Below are 14,431 nucleotides of genomic sequence, written 5' to 3'. Positions count from 1 at the left end.
TACTCTTTCTAATTCAGTTAGAGGCACAGTTTTGTAACGATTTATATTTATTTTCAAATGTATATAATTATACACATTGTTTGTTTGTTTGTTTGTTTGTTTGTTTGTTTATTTATTTATAACAATTTCATGGAGAGTAGGCACAATAAATAAATAAATAAGTAAGTAAGTAAATAAATAAATAAATAACTACATACATAAGTAAATAAAAGCAAGGATGCAACCAAACAAACAAACCAAAAATCAATCAATGAATAAATATAAGCAAGCTTAAAAGAAAATTAAGAAAAAAACAAACAAACAAATAAATAAAATAGAACATGAAAAACAAGACATTTTCAGTTTTAGGCCTGTTAAAAAAAAAATGCAAAAATAAATTTTTAAAAATTCATAAATGATTTAAGAATGCAGCCCTGACTCTGACTTTACATCTCAAACAAAAAAAAAATCTAATTTCTGTTATAAATTTTTAATTATTATTATTATTTTAATATTTAAGGTTTTCCTGATAATATGACTGTATGAAGTATGTTTTACAAAACTGAAAAAAAAAGTGTTAGTGTTTGTTGTTATGCTGATCCATCATCATCATCATCATCATCATCATCATCATCATCATCCCATTTCAACGCTACACTAACTCCGCTGTATCCTTTAAATCCCTCCGTTTTTGCTTGTGTACAGAAACACAAGTGTGTATCTGAGTGTTTGTGTGTGATCCCCACTCGCATTAGCGTGCTGAATCCACAGCACACTTCATTCCTTCCCAATTAGTTCGGAACCTCGTCTGCCAAAATCCCAAGAAGCGTGTCGGAATTTCTCCGAGCAATCTTGCATCTCTTTGATGTGGCTCAGGCCTTGTTTATTCTGATAACAGTACACGGTGGGGATAAAACCCAGCCAATCACTCCCTCATGCTCTGCTTTATGTATCTTGGCCTGAAAAGTGCAGCGGATCGGCTGGAGACTCGGGGCTCTACGTGGGTGAACACCAGGAGCAGATCTTCATTAACCTCCGGCTGGAGTGCAGCAGGAAACGCTGGCAGAGCGACATGGTCGCCGTGGCCACGAGCCAAACCTGCTTTGGCTTTTGGGCTCCACCTGGTGAAGAGAGATGAATCAGATCAGCAATCTCGGATAATGACGGATTAGACAAAGAGTGATGGACATCAGCTAAAAGATGACCAGAGAACATATTAGAAGTCAGAAGTACAATTTACATACTGCTTAAATAATTAGGCAAGCGACAATATCAGAATCTGTATCTGTGTCTATATAGTGCTCCAAATATTCACACGTGTTTATGAACACAAAGTGGGCGTGGCCTAAACCAGAAAGGTGTTTTTTTTCTCATACAATCACTCAAGATTAAAAAATAAAACATCTTTATCTCAGAATTATATCCAAGCTTTTCCCATGCACTCATGCTACCCCTTTTCCAGTTTGTTGTCTGCATGATCCCAGTTCTGATGCTAGATGTTAGATGACAACTTCTCTTGGTTCTGTTTAAAACAAACTGTGCTTCCTGTTTGTAAGTGTTCGTTCCGAATAATGCATTCGTATTCAGTTAGATTCCTAGTCTACTCCCTGTATTGGCATCTGTAACCTTTGCCTCTGTCTATATTTTTCCGTCTAAATTGACTGATTTGCATGCTTTGACCTTTTATTAGAAACTCTTCTGATTCTTTGGGCAAGTCTACGGCCCTGTAACATGGATACAAGCTATGATATGTAGGAACTTAATGCCATTAAAGCCGTGTTGCACGTATTATTTACTTCCAGTCTTTTAGACTACACCAGTACATGATTGTGGTTTGGTTTGGGCAAGAAACAAGACAGCAGTAGACTAGACTGAGGAGTGTCTTCTTAAATACAGTAGAACCTCGGTGTACGAATTTAATTGGTTCTGGAGGCGAGTTCTTAAACTTGCATTGCGAAATGAATTTTCCCATGAGAAATAATGTAAATGCAGATAATCCGTTCCAGCCACCCAAGAATATTAGCAATGTCACCAATATGAAGTGTATGTAAACTGCTTACAAAAAACTGACCCAAGCCAAGCATTCCATGTCAAGGGTCCTCACAGGAAGCCGTGCCACCAAGCTTGGGCTTGATTAACCGCCACTGTGAAGCATTGTCTATTACCTGCAGTTATTTCTACCATTCATTGTGTAGTGGATAACCAAGACACTGTCTATAAAAGATTCCAGACCTAACAGAGATGCTCACGTTATAATCACTGTTCTTAATGTAAACATAATCCTGCTTGAGGATACAGCAAATCTTTCAGGAAGTCTATGTCTAAACTGAAGCTCTGGTTTTGTTTGAGGTCCAGGGGGGAGAGATGGGCAGCCTTAGCATAGCCTGAGGCATGTTATTAAATGCTATGAGTCTTACAAAATTGTGATTAATTCAGAAAAAGGTCCAAGGCCAAGACTCGAGTATTACATCACAGACAGATTGACAAAACAACCTTGCCAAGGTCTAAAAGTCGACATCCCGTGGCTCTTGTTTGCCAAAACGTAAGTACAAGCAGTGTGTGCTTTCACAGAGAGAGAGAGAGAGAAAGAAAGAGAGAGAGAGAGAAGGAGTGAGAGAGAATCCTCACTCCATCATCTCAGCTGGACGACCTTGTCCTCCGTCCTGCACCTGTTTGCTGTATTGCTTTTAGAGCTCTCAGGTGGCATTAGTTTTACTTCTGCTACCTGTTGGCTCCAGCGCCTTGAACCGCTCTCAATGATGAGCTCACTTATGACATATATGACAAATAATATAAGAGTCGCCTCTCCTGACCCCGGCAGATTGCAGGACAATTCTTTGATTCAAATCACCTTAGTCCTACTTTTGTATTTACAGCAGTGTGATTAAGGTAGAAGAAAAAATTCCTTGGAACGTTAACATGGGAATTAGGAAATTGAACAAGGACAAGGGGTTGACCTGAAGCAGAGTTACTGGAAGATGGTTTCCATTCTGCAGGTGGCAGGTAACCCTAGTGTACAGGTACAAACGGTTACAGACAGCAGATAAACATTCCAACTGGAGACTCCTTCCTTAAACGGCAAACAAACATCTTGATGTAGAAATCTTCAGCATCTCAATGATTCTATTTTTTCTTGTTAAGTAATTTATTTAGAAGTCTTTATTTGTCACATATTCACATTACTGCACAGTGAAATTCTTTCTTTGCATATCCCATCCTTGGAGGGTTGGGGTCAGAGCACAGGGTCAGCCATGATGCCGTGCCCCTGGAGGATTGGGGGCTTTGTTTAAGGCAGCAACAGTGGCAGCTTGGGGGTGCTGGAGTTTGAACCACAATCTTCCGCTCAACAACCCTGAGCTACCACCACCCTATTACATTGTAGCACAGGGGAATTCTTTTCTTTGCATATCCCAGATGAGGAAGTTGGCTACAGTATGATACAGCACCCCTGTAGTAGGGGGTGGGTTAAGGGCCTTGCTCAATTACCCAACAGTGGAGCTTGGGCTTGAACCCCAATCAACAACCCAGAGCCTTAACCACTGTTCTGAACTGTGACTGCTGTTCGCCTTCTCGAAGGTCAGACTAAAGAACACAACGTGAACCCAGTCAAAAGGTTAATATAAACCTGTGATTTTTGTAGCTGAATATAGAGTCTGAGAAAACAGTTCGCCAATCAGATTAGAGATTTCAGCAACAATGTGGTTTGAAGCTGCTATTAATATGTATATATGAGCCCATAGCTGAAAATTTAGATTTGATCAGGTTACCATCTTAATCTAACATTACCCCTAAGAGCTGCAGTATCAAATAGCAAACACTCACTTAACCTAATCCTGTCTCTCGTTCCAACCTGCCTGCCTCGCTCTTATCTTTCCTTTCGTCAACACAAACGTTCACTTGAAGTTGAAGCGCGGAAGTGTTTTTTTTTCCTTCTTCGGGAACGAAATAGAGAACGCAGAGTGACACGTGTCACTCCCGTGGCTCTTCGCTCTGCTCAGACAGCCTGTAATTATAGAAAGAAAAGAAAAAACAGATCTTTTCTATAAAGTCATCCTCTCCTGAAAAGCTCGCCTGAGTGCCAGACAGCTTCTGAATGCGCTTGTCAAAAACAAATGGAACAAAATGAAACAGACAAATTACAGCCAGTGCAGATGGTAAGGGATTGCAGTCTGGAAGTGTCGCTTTTGAACACTATGTGACATGATGTTTGTGGCTTTTGGGATGATATTTGCGATAGCGTTTCTTTCAGCCAGCAGCGACTCAATATATTTTGTGTTCGCTTACCGGAAAAAAGGTGGGTTTTTAACAGCACAGTGATATGTAAGCTTGTATTATTCAGCGGAATATGAGATTTAAAGATCTTCACAATCACTTAAGGTTTAAATACTTACTCTTGAGGAACACCTCCATGATAAGGTTCTGTTTCTGGGTAAGACAGATTTTAACATTCTTTTACCGGCCACCTTTGTCCTTTAGAATTTACCAAAAAAATGCACTAAATTTTCTTTTAAATCTTTTAATTGTTTAGCATCTTCATATATATATATACACACATTTTTTCTCAGTAACTGTAATGAATTACTGTTACATTTATTTTGTAATTAAATTACGTAACGCCGTTACATGTAACTAGTTACTCCCCAACACTGTAAACTTTTGAATAGCTTTTATTCACCTTAACTTTGCATGACTATTTTTATACTATTTTAATTAATTATATTACTGTAAGTATATCTTTATAATTTGTAATTATCTACTTTATTATTTATTTTTCCTTCTATTTTCACTCATTTTTATTGCATTTTTATTTTTATATATTTTTTTTTATTATTTTATTAGATCTGCCCACTTTAATATTTCATTTTTGACCACCTTTGATTCCTTTTTGTTTATTTTTTTTATTTTTTACTTTATTCATTTAACAGTCCCAATGATGTCACATCCAGCGTGGCCAGGAGATAATTAATCGAGCAGCAATTAAGATGGTTGTGTCGTCTGGGTGGGAGGAATGGCATCCACACTCTCACCCGTCAATCACAGCGACACTAACCAATCGGATTCGTATTCAGAAGAGGGGGGATATATTCCTCCGAGTGTGTCACGCTGGTGTCCTGTGATGCTGCATGAGAAGCAGGTTGAAAACAGAAACAGGTTTCAGAGGAAACGTGTTAGCCGAACAAACTGTGGAACATTTTCCTCATTTCTTATCCTTCTTCTTCTTATTATTAAATCAGTATCTTGTACCCTGGCTTCCAAATCTGCTTGTGTTGTTCCTAAGCCACGCTCCAACCCGTAAACAGCAGCTTTGCACCATACGGCCTACATTCGAGCGTTTCAAACGTCCTCCTATAGAGAAAGCCGGATGATTCATATGACTCATATATATCTTGTTTTATGACATTGACATTCTCTCACATGTGGGGGTGGAGCGGGCACAGCAGTCGATGCTCCATCAACTGCACCCCCTTCTTCTTTTCTTTAATGAGAGTGGGGGTTGATGGTATGTGGAGAGGCCATCCACCCCCCCAAGGGCTCTGTCAATACAGAGTTGTACTGCCCGGCGCTTCAAGCATCCTTCGCTGTCTGCATCACAGGCTCATCTCCATGGCGATCCGGCCCACTCGGGCCCTAATTGAAGCGCTCCATTGAAGATGTCTAATCATTTGCAAAGCGATCGAGCTGGGAAACAGTGGTGGGAAATGTTAAAGCATACTCACTCTGTGTCCATCGCTTCTCTATATTTCGAACAGGATGGATATGTTTTTGGGAGAGCAGTAAAGCTGTTTCGGATTTGTTCTGCCTTTAATGCATTGGTATATGGCCAGGCCCTTTGTTTGATGCTAAGTATGTTGGGTTTAGTTATCTGGGGGTGGTTATTATTGAGGCGTAGACCTCTCTTCCGGCCGAGAGCCTCGACCGGCTCTTTGAGCTGCACAGAGCTCCTGCTGGCTGTGCCAAAGGCTTGAAATAATCTTTTTTTGCCATGGAAACTGTTCAGCAGCTATTGATTTGAGTTTTTTTCCCTCTTTTTTTTAATGCAAGCCACATCTCACAATCCTGATCGCTTTAGTGATCTTGATTATGGTTAAGAATTGGCATTCATTTGTCGAAGATGTACTGTCTATATGGAATACAGATCCAGTGCTTTTCTAGAGCAACATCACCCAGGATTCTGCTTCCTGTTGTGCTGGATGCCCTGCAGGTATTCTAGGCCACTTGACACCCCCATGTGTGCTCAGCTCAGCAGCCTTGGAGGAGCTCACTGTGCCTTCTCAGCTTGGTGCACATGCTGGAAGTTGAAGCGCAGTTCATCTAAACAGGGGAGGTGGAAAGAAGCGGAGCTACAAACACACCACATCTTTCACTATGTTTAATGGCCTACACTCCAACCTGCTGTAGTAGAGCTATTTGTTTTATATATTATGTATTATATACCCGAAAAGGGTCTGTTATTCATTCTGTCTTCTCACTCTCTCTCTCTCTCTCTCTCTCTTTCTATCTATTTCTCTCTCTTTCTCTCACACACACACTCTTCCCTTACCTAATCATTCTAATCTGTCGGACTAAGACAGAATCCAATAATTCCTAAAACTCATACAAGAGATTAGAATAGATGATAAAGAAATGGAAGTAGTCTTTGTATTTCTCCATGGTTCTGGATAGAATTGGATGGATAGAATTACATATGAAGTAACACTTTTGTGCTTTTGTTGGAAAATAAACAATACTTTTGTAGTTACTACCCTGAATTTGATTCTACTTGTAATACAGTAATTATTACAATTCTTTTATTTAGTAGCCAAAGATGTCATACTTTTTATCCACTTATAGTTATGTTTAATGCTACAAAATATCCACAACGCTATGTCACAAGAGGTTTCTTCCATAAATATTCTTTAAATTTCACAGTATCGAAAATTTCCCCATATCACTGATTACATGTCATTACATATATTTTTTGTTGATCTATTTAAATCTTCGAGATTTTGGAGATTTTACAGTATGCACTGGACTATGATAGCTGCTCTTATAGGAAATGAATCAGCACCTTTAGACCAATCAGATTCAAGAATCGTGTCATTTTTTCCCTAAGAATATTTTAGTGCTTTTACTGCTGGAAAAAAAGCAGGAAAAACAAAACATGTGTAGGAAATAGACTCTCATCTGGTGAATTCCTAATGATTTATAACCCTTCCATCATCCAGGACATAGAGATGTGATTCATTTTCAAAGCAACAAATGCCAGGTCTCTGTCCGTGGTGCTGAAGCAGCTGAGAGCATTTCAGACACACCTAAATCGATACATAGATTTTATGCCCTGTATTGGGTTTATCCTGCCTCCAAATCTTTTCACAGAGGTCCTAAAGAGTTTCATCTGCCACTAAAAGTTCCATAAATTGTAAACTTCAACACTTTCTTTTATCAATAATTAAGAAACTCAGTGCCTTTGCCAAGCTGCCACTGATGGACCCTTGAGTAAGTAACCCTCTCTACTTTTGTATATGTAACAAAAATAAAGGCTTTTTCTTCTTCTTGACTCAAGAATTAAGTGTCAAAATACAATGATCATCATAAACAGTAGGATTTTGTCATTTGTATTTCATGGAACATAAATGAATCATCATTAAATGTTGCAGACTAGATCATAACAAAGTTTGGGGCAAGATCTTTCAGATATGAAATTTTTTTTCCATTTATGAAAGGTCTCTATTCAAGAAATGAAAAATGAGCAAAGAATCATTTACAACAATCTCCAAAGTGTTGCAATAACACATACAGTGATACCACGCATGGTTGGAAATCCCATTTGACATCGTTCATGTACTCAAAGCCTCTGTATCCTGCAAATTTATGTTTCTTTAAAATAAAATCAATAAAGCAATCAACTGAGTACAAGAGCAGGGTTGACAAAATGCAGTGCTCTAATGGAGTAGCCAGCCGTCTCAGGCCACTATTTTCATATTCTACTTTTTGTTGTTTTTAGACATAATTTATTGCTTAATTATGTTGGATTTCCTTGCCATAGCTCACATACAAGGATCAGCCTCTTGGGCAGGGGTGTCCAATCTTATCCACAAAGGGCCAGTGTGAATCAGGTGTAGCTTCTGCTTGGTTGGAATGAAAACCTGCACTCACACTGGCCCTTTCTGGATAAGATTGGACACCCCTGCTCTTGGGCATTACCTCTAGGTCTATGGAGTTAAATGTTAAAGGGCATTGCTCAAGTGCCTATAAATGGTAAGGCTGTTGAACACCACCCCTCTTACAACAACTATTATTGGCCAAAGTACAATGCTCCTAGTCTTATTCTATACTTAATAGATTCTATAATGAGCTGTTTTACTGACATTCTTCAAACGCAAGCAGAGTAGGGCCTATCAGGACTCCAGAGCAACTGTTGCTGAACAGCTCTAAAGATGAGCTTAGCCTTACCAGGAGTGGGGTTTGAACCCACGAGGACATACATCCATTGGATCTTAAGTCCAACGCCTTAACCACTCGGCCATCCTGGTTCTCCCCAAGAGTTGTGTGGCATATAAACCATGTAGAAGCATACTACTACACTATAATTGTAAACAATTTATAAAAAAAAAGCTTCTATTAGGTAGGCGTTGGCTGCTCTGGGAACATCTATAGGCAAAAAAGGAGACAGACCAAGCAGATCCAGGACTGCATACACCTTCTCAGACTCAATATTCTAGAGAATTGAGAGAATGTCAATTCAGGGCCACCCTCTTGGGGTATCTACCATAACCCAGAGCAGGTGATGCTGAAGAGGCCTTGCTCAAGGGTGAAACAGTGGTTAAATAGTACAATGACCCTGCCAAGACCTTTGTACAGGTGAAAGAGGCTTGCTCAAGGACTAAACAAAAGTGTGACAATGGTCCAGTGGAGCTTAAGTTCAATGCATTAATCACTCTACTAGCATGCCAGGTGTGTTGAAGGTAGTGAGAACTTGTACAGAGCAGACAGTTTGATGACTGTATTTAAGATCTTCCCTGATGGGACCTTGAAGATGTATGTCAGGGGTCTTTATCCTATCCACAAAGGGCCAGTGTGGCTGCATTCTGACCAAGCAGGATCCACAACAGATTTCACTTGTTTGATCAGTTAATCTCCAATTAACTATCCTGAAATTTGGCTGAAATAAAAGCCCCCAGAAACACCGACCCTTTGCAGATAGGATTGTAGACACCTGTTTAAAGACAACAGCCCCCCTTTTACCCCAAGATCATATTAGGAGTGAGACTTGAACCAAGAAACTCATTCATTTACTGTAGCCCATGGCCACTGCTGTAACCACTCAGCCATCTGGCCCTTCAAGAAGATAAGCTAACACCCATGCCCCTGAGGTTAGTGCTGCATTTTTCATTAATTCATTTGTCTTCGGTAATCACTTTTCATAGTATATTCAAAGACCAACCCAGGAACATGGAGTGCAAGGTAGGACAACATCCTAGGAAGGCCAACCCTGCAAGGATCCTGAGGCATCCAGAGATGGACCAGCTCCAGTTCTGCTTCATGAGGATTTTGGGTATTCAAAGCAAGGATGCCAACCTTATGTGGACTTTGAGGACAACAACCTCTTAATGAATACACACACTAACATTCTACATATTCTGCATCACACAACTGACTGTACATGACTGTAGAAAGGACATTGTTCATAATCACACTCTCTGGTGTTTATAATAATTTATAATCACACTCTCCGGTGTCACCCAAATGAGGATGAGGTTCCCCTTTGAGTCTGGTTCCTCTCAAGGTTTCTTCCTCATACCATCTAAGGGAGTTTTTCCTCTCCACAGTCGCCTCAGGTTTGCTCACTGGGGATGATTTTGTCTAACATCTAGGACATTTTGCACAATGTGTTTTTGTGTTTTGTTTGTTTGTATGTTCTGTAAAGCTGCTTTGTGACAATGGCCGTTGTTAAAAGCGCTATAGAAATAAAACTGAATTGAATTGAAGGGACTCCCGTCCATCAGAGGGCACCATGTCGTACATTTTTCATCTATTGATAAATACTGAGGTTTCAGACACACTAATCTCACTGGAGGGCTATTTTGGTAGTCTACCCAAAGTACAAATGGCTAATTTAGGACAGCATTTATTGGGAACCATTCATTAAGGAAGACTATTGAAGGTCAATGGAACATCTGCAAAACCCCAGAGGCTTCTTAGTACAACATTTGCTTCAACAACCTCTAAACTCTGAGCTTCTAATTATTATTTGCATCATCTCACCAGCATTTTGTAGGTAGTTTCTAAAGTAACACACATGGTATTTGGTTAATACCACTCAAATTAGACACGAGGTTTATTCTCTTAATATGGTTGTTGATAATATACAACATTTTTTTTTTTATCTATGTACTTCTTTAAAATCGACATTTAAGACTTTAACTTAAATTGAGACAATTTATTTGCAAAACATAAACAATTTAAGAAATCCGAATATGTTTGAAGATGAATTAAGTGATTAATGTCATGTTTAATGGACCTCGCATGCTAATATATTCCACCGATATAAATGTTGGATTCAGTCCAATGTCCACTGTTTGGAGAGTTTGATTTTTTAGTGTAGCATCCGGGTATTCTTCACCAGTCGTTTCCTGAATACTGCGGTGTTGGAGACTATTTTCCAGTACTGGGAGGATCTTTTTGTGGACTGGTCTAATTACTGAGATTTAAGACACAGTTTATATCAAACCCACTCTTCAGGAGAGACTAGAAGGCAAACAGGAGGCTAGAGCATGCTCTTTGCCTAGCTCTGCCCGCAGTGTGTGTGTGTGTGAGTGTGTGCGCGCGCGTGTGTGAGCGTGCGTGTGCGCAAACCGCACGCATGACTCGCGCGTTCTCCCGGGTACCACAATCAGACCCCAGAGCGAAAAGAGGGATCACAGGCGTCCCAGCACTTTGAGAGATGGTGAGTACGATCCCTTTTCATTCCTGCGTCCAACTTACCTCCGATCGAGCGTGCAAAAAAAAAACAAAATAATAATCTGGACAGAAAATAATACGATGTTGAGTTCGAAGCTCGAGCGCGTTCTGTAGCGTTGATATGGCTGAGAGCGATAAAGCGCAAGGGCGCGAGCGGTGCATTGCATGACACACACACACACACACACACACACTCTGGAGAATCTGGATAACTGAAGTACGGAGCACAATGCAGATTTATTCATCATACATTTGAAAACAGAAACGAGTTTTGTATGGAATTGTGTGAGAGGTAGAGCAGACAGATGCGGACGGACTGATGCAGAGACGCGCGAGCTGCAGTGCTACTGTTACTCCCTTCTCAGCATATAGAGGAATTAAGAAGGTCTGAACAGAATAACGTACAATAACGTAGGGGGGAAAAAAGGCTCCTAATGCACGTGCAGCCTACTTCTTGTCTTTGTGCATGCATGTCATTTTTTGTAGGTTTAGAAAGGAAGTTGCTTTTTTGAAATGAGATTAAGTGTAGAAATGGAGCTAATCTTTCAGTGCACATCTGAAAGCCTCTTTTCCAAATGAACCCGGGGTTAAATGTACAACTAACAGCAAAGTAAAACATATATTCTATCATCATCATCATCATCATCATCATCATCATCATCATCAGCTTCTTCTTCTTCTTCATCTTCAGTGGCTGAACTATAGTTCCTGTCTAGACACTGCAATGGCACATTGATGCAACAGTGAGTCACCACACAAGGCTCATAATGTAGCACCTAAAATCTGATTTTTTTTTTCTCAAACAAGGCAGCTCATGAGCAGAAAGGTGACATGTGTAGGTAATTTCTCATCACTGGCTAAAAGGAATACGTGTGTGTGTGTTTGTGATTGTGTATTTGTCTGTGTGTATGTGTGTGTGTGTGTGTGTGTGTGGCAGAGGAGGTTGAAGAAAAAAGAAGAGGTTGTTTATTGCACAGATTTATTGGAACAAACAAATGAAGTCAGTTGTTGGATGATTAGATGGATGAAAGGATGGATGGATGGATGGATTAACAAATTACATGAATTGTTGGACAATTGGATGGATGAAAGAATGGACGACTGGATGGATGGATGAATTTATGGATAGATGAAGGGGTTAACAAATGAGGAAGCATGGGGATTGAATAGATGAATGAGTGAATTGTAGGATGGATAATTGAATAGATGAACGAGTGAATTGTAGGATGGATAATTGAATAGATGAACGAGTGAATTGTAGAATGGATAATTGAATAGATGAACGAGTGAATTGTAGGATGGATAATTGAATAGATGAACGAGTGAATTGTAGGATGGATAATTGAATAGATGAACGAGTGATTTGTAGGATGGATAATTGAATAGATGAATGAGTGAATTGTAGGATGGATAATTGAATAGATGAACGAGTGAATTGTAGGATGGATAATTGAATAGATGAACGAGTGAATTGTAGGATGGATAATTGAATAGATGAACGAGTGAATTGTAGGATGGATAATTGAATAGATGAACGAGTGAATTGTAGGATGGATAATTGAATAGATGAACGAGTGAATTGTAGAATGGATAATTGAATAGATGAACGAGTGAATTGTAGGATGGATAATTGAATAGATGAACGAGTGAATTGTAGAATGGATAATTGAATAGATGAACGAGTGAATTGTAGGATGGATAATTGAATAGATGAATGAGTGAATTGTAGGATGGATAATTGAATAGATGAATGAGTGAATTTGTAGGATGGATAATTGAATAGATGAATGAATAAGTTGACAGAAGAATTTATGAATGATGTAATGAATGAACAAGTAAAATGAAAGACAAATGATTGAAGTGTCAGATGGATCGGTAAATAAATGAATGGACTGTGGGATGGACGGACGAATGGACGGCTACATGGATGGCTGGATAAATGAATTAACAAACGGAGAAGTAAAAGAAAGGCTAAATGAAAGAAATTTTAAAATAATGGATAAACAAATGGCTAAAATAACAGATTCTATTGGATGTACAGCAGGTGATTGGATGGCCACTTGGATGGATGGATGGATGAATAAATGAACATAATCGACTCAAGTTTTTAACTTAAAACCAGCAGCTCAGTTCCCTTTAGTCTGGGATAGTGTGGAATACTTGGTGACAGTGATGCCATTGCCCTCAGCCATCTGTTGTGTAGGACAGAAGACGATGAGGTCATGATCAGAAAGTTCAGAAAGGTTAAAGTGAACATTCAAAAGAGTGTGAGAAGTCACACTCATACCCAGCCTATTAAAGCGGAAGCCGCATCGTCTGTGTTTTTATTTTTATATCTGAACAATTACAACCTTTTTTATCCAACATGCCTCTTGATAATTCTCGAATTTGCTCACAAGCTCGCGTTGCTGAAGCAGCAGCTGGAGGATGATGAGCTCTATTTTGGGAGTTGCATTTAAACTGTAATTAGTAGTTTGCACGTCTAAAGCGTTGTACCGATTAACTTAATTATTTTCCTGCCAATGCGTGTGAAGGCTCGGGAAGTAAAATGGATTACTTTCGATAAAAGAGCGATGTGAGGTTCGGCAATGCAGTGCATGGCAACCTGTATGTCTGAAGATATTTATTACGTTCGGAAGCAAAATGATGAAGGTTTCTGAGGTAAGAAAGTGCAGCTAATGACACGCAGAGACGTGGCTGAAACGTCTGCTGCTCAGAGTGGCAGGTCGTTGTAGGATGACGTGGCGTCGGTGAGTCACACTGGAACATCGTGTTAAATGGTTCGAGAAGGTGAATTCAGATGAGGTGAATAAATCCGAGCAGTTCTTTTTTTTTCCTTTTCGCGCGGGAAATCAGAGAATCCGAAAATATTGTGATTAAAGATTAAAGAAGTGCTGCTTGCTGAGCTTGCTGCAGTTCTCGGGAACAGACAGAGCAATAAACCAGACTGCAAAAACTAACGGGGAAAGAACAAGGCTTTTGAAATGTCAAGGAACGAAATGCTAAAATTGACATTTTGTTTATTTTGCAGCCAGTTGAGCAGTTAAAGGTGGAAGAGCTTCCTCCCAGTGTTGCCAGATTGGACGGGTTCCTGTTTAATTGGGTTCCTTTTGGTCACGTCTAACCCGGGAAAAAATGCATTGGGCGGGTTGATCAAATTTGGGCTGGTTTTTGATGCAACTGGCGGGTTGCATGATATTTTATTCATTTTCCATTCAAGCGAACTTTATGATATTCATAGATGTGTAACTCTATAATGTGTAATGTTGACGTTTTTAATCATATGGTTCAGTTTAGCCAGTAAGGTTCAGGAGAGTTCTGTCTAATAGATAGAGCCCAAACTTCAGTCTTGATTGGCGGGTTGTTGTGATCGTTGTACTAGTTAAGCCAATAGCACAACGTTAGTAACAGAGCTGTAAGTGTTTTTATCATCATCATCATCATGCCAAGGTGGGGTAAATATAGAAAGTCCTGCCGAAAAGAATGGGAAAGCGACCCGTTCTATAATATT

The 14,431-nt window shown here is 39.6% G+C and overlaps 1 protein-coding gene and 1 non-coding gene across 5 annotated transcripts in view; one reads left to right on the top strand and one right to left on the bottom strand.

Annotated features, from left to right (window-relative positions):
- Positions 1-8,409: 8,409 nt before the first annotated feature.
- Positions 8,410-8,492, bottom strand: trnal-uaa (transfer RNA leucine (anticodon UAA)). Its single transcript has one exon. It is a non-coding gene; the product is annotated as a tRNA-Leu (tRNA).
- A 2,081-nt stretch (positions 8,493-10,573) lies between these two features.
- adcyap1r1a (adenylate cyclase activating polypeptide 1a (pituitary) receptor type I) overlaps positions 10,574-14,431 on the top strand; it is a 42,111-nt gene continuing 38,253 nt past the window's right edge. For 2 of the 4 annotated variants that reach the window (XM_058418352.1, XM_058418351.1), the window contains exon 1: positions 10,575-10,906. The gene's annotated coding sequence lies outside the window, so the exon portion shown is untranslated. Of the gene's footprint in view, positions 10,907-14,431 lie in introns of all 4 variants that reach the window. The other 2 variants (XM_058418350.1, XM_058418353.1) reach the window with 2 other exon arrangements.

The sequence above is a fragment of the Hemibagrus wyckioides genome, linkage group LG20 (genome assembly GCF_019097595.1).
Source record: "Hemibagrus wyckioides isolate EC202008001 linkage group LG20, SWU_Hwy_1.0, whole genome shotgun sequence".
NCBI classification, from domain to species: domain Eukaryota; kingdom Metazoa; phylum Chordata; class Actinopteri; order Siluriformes; family Bagridae; genus Hemibagrus; species Hemibagrus wyckioides.
The sequence above is the reverse complement of the archived record's forward strand: the minus strand, read 5'-3'. Positions and strand labels throughout refer to the sequence as shown.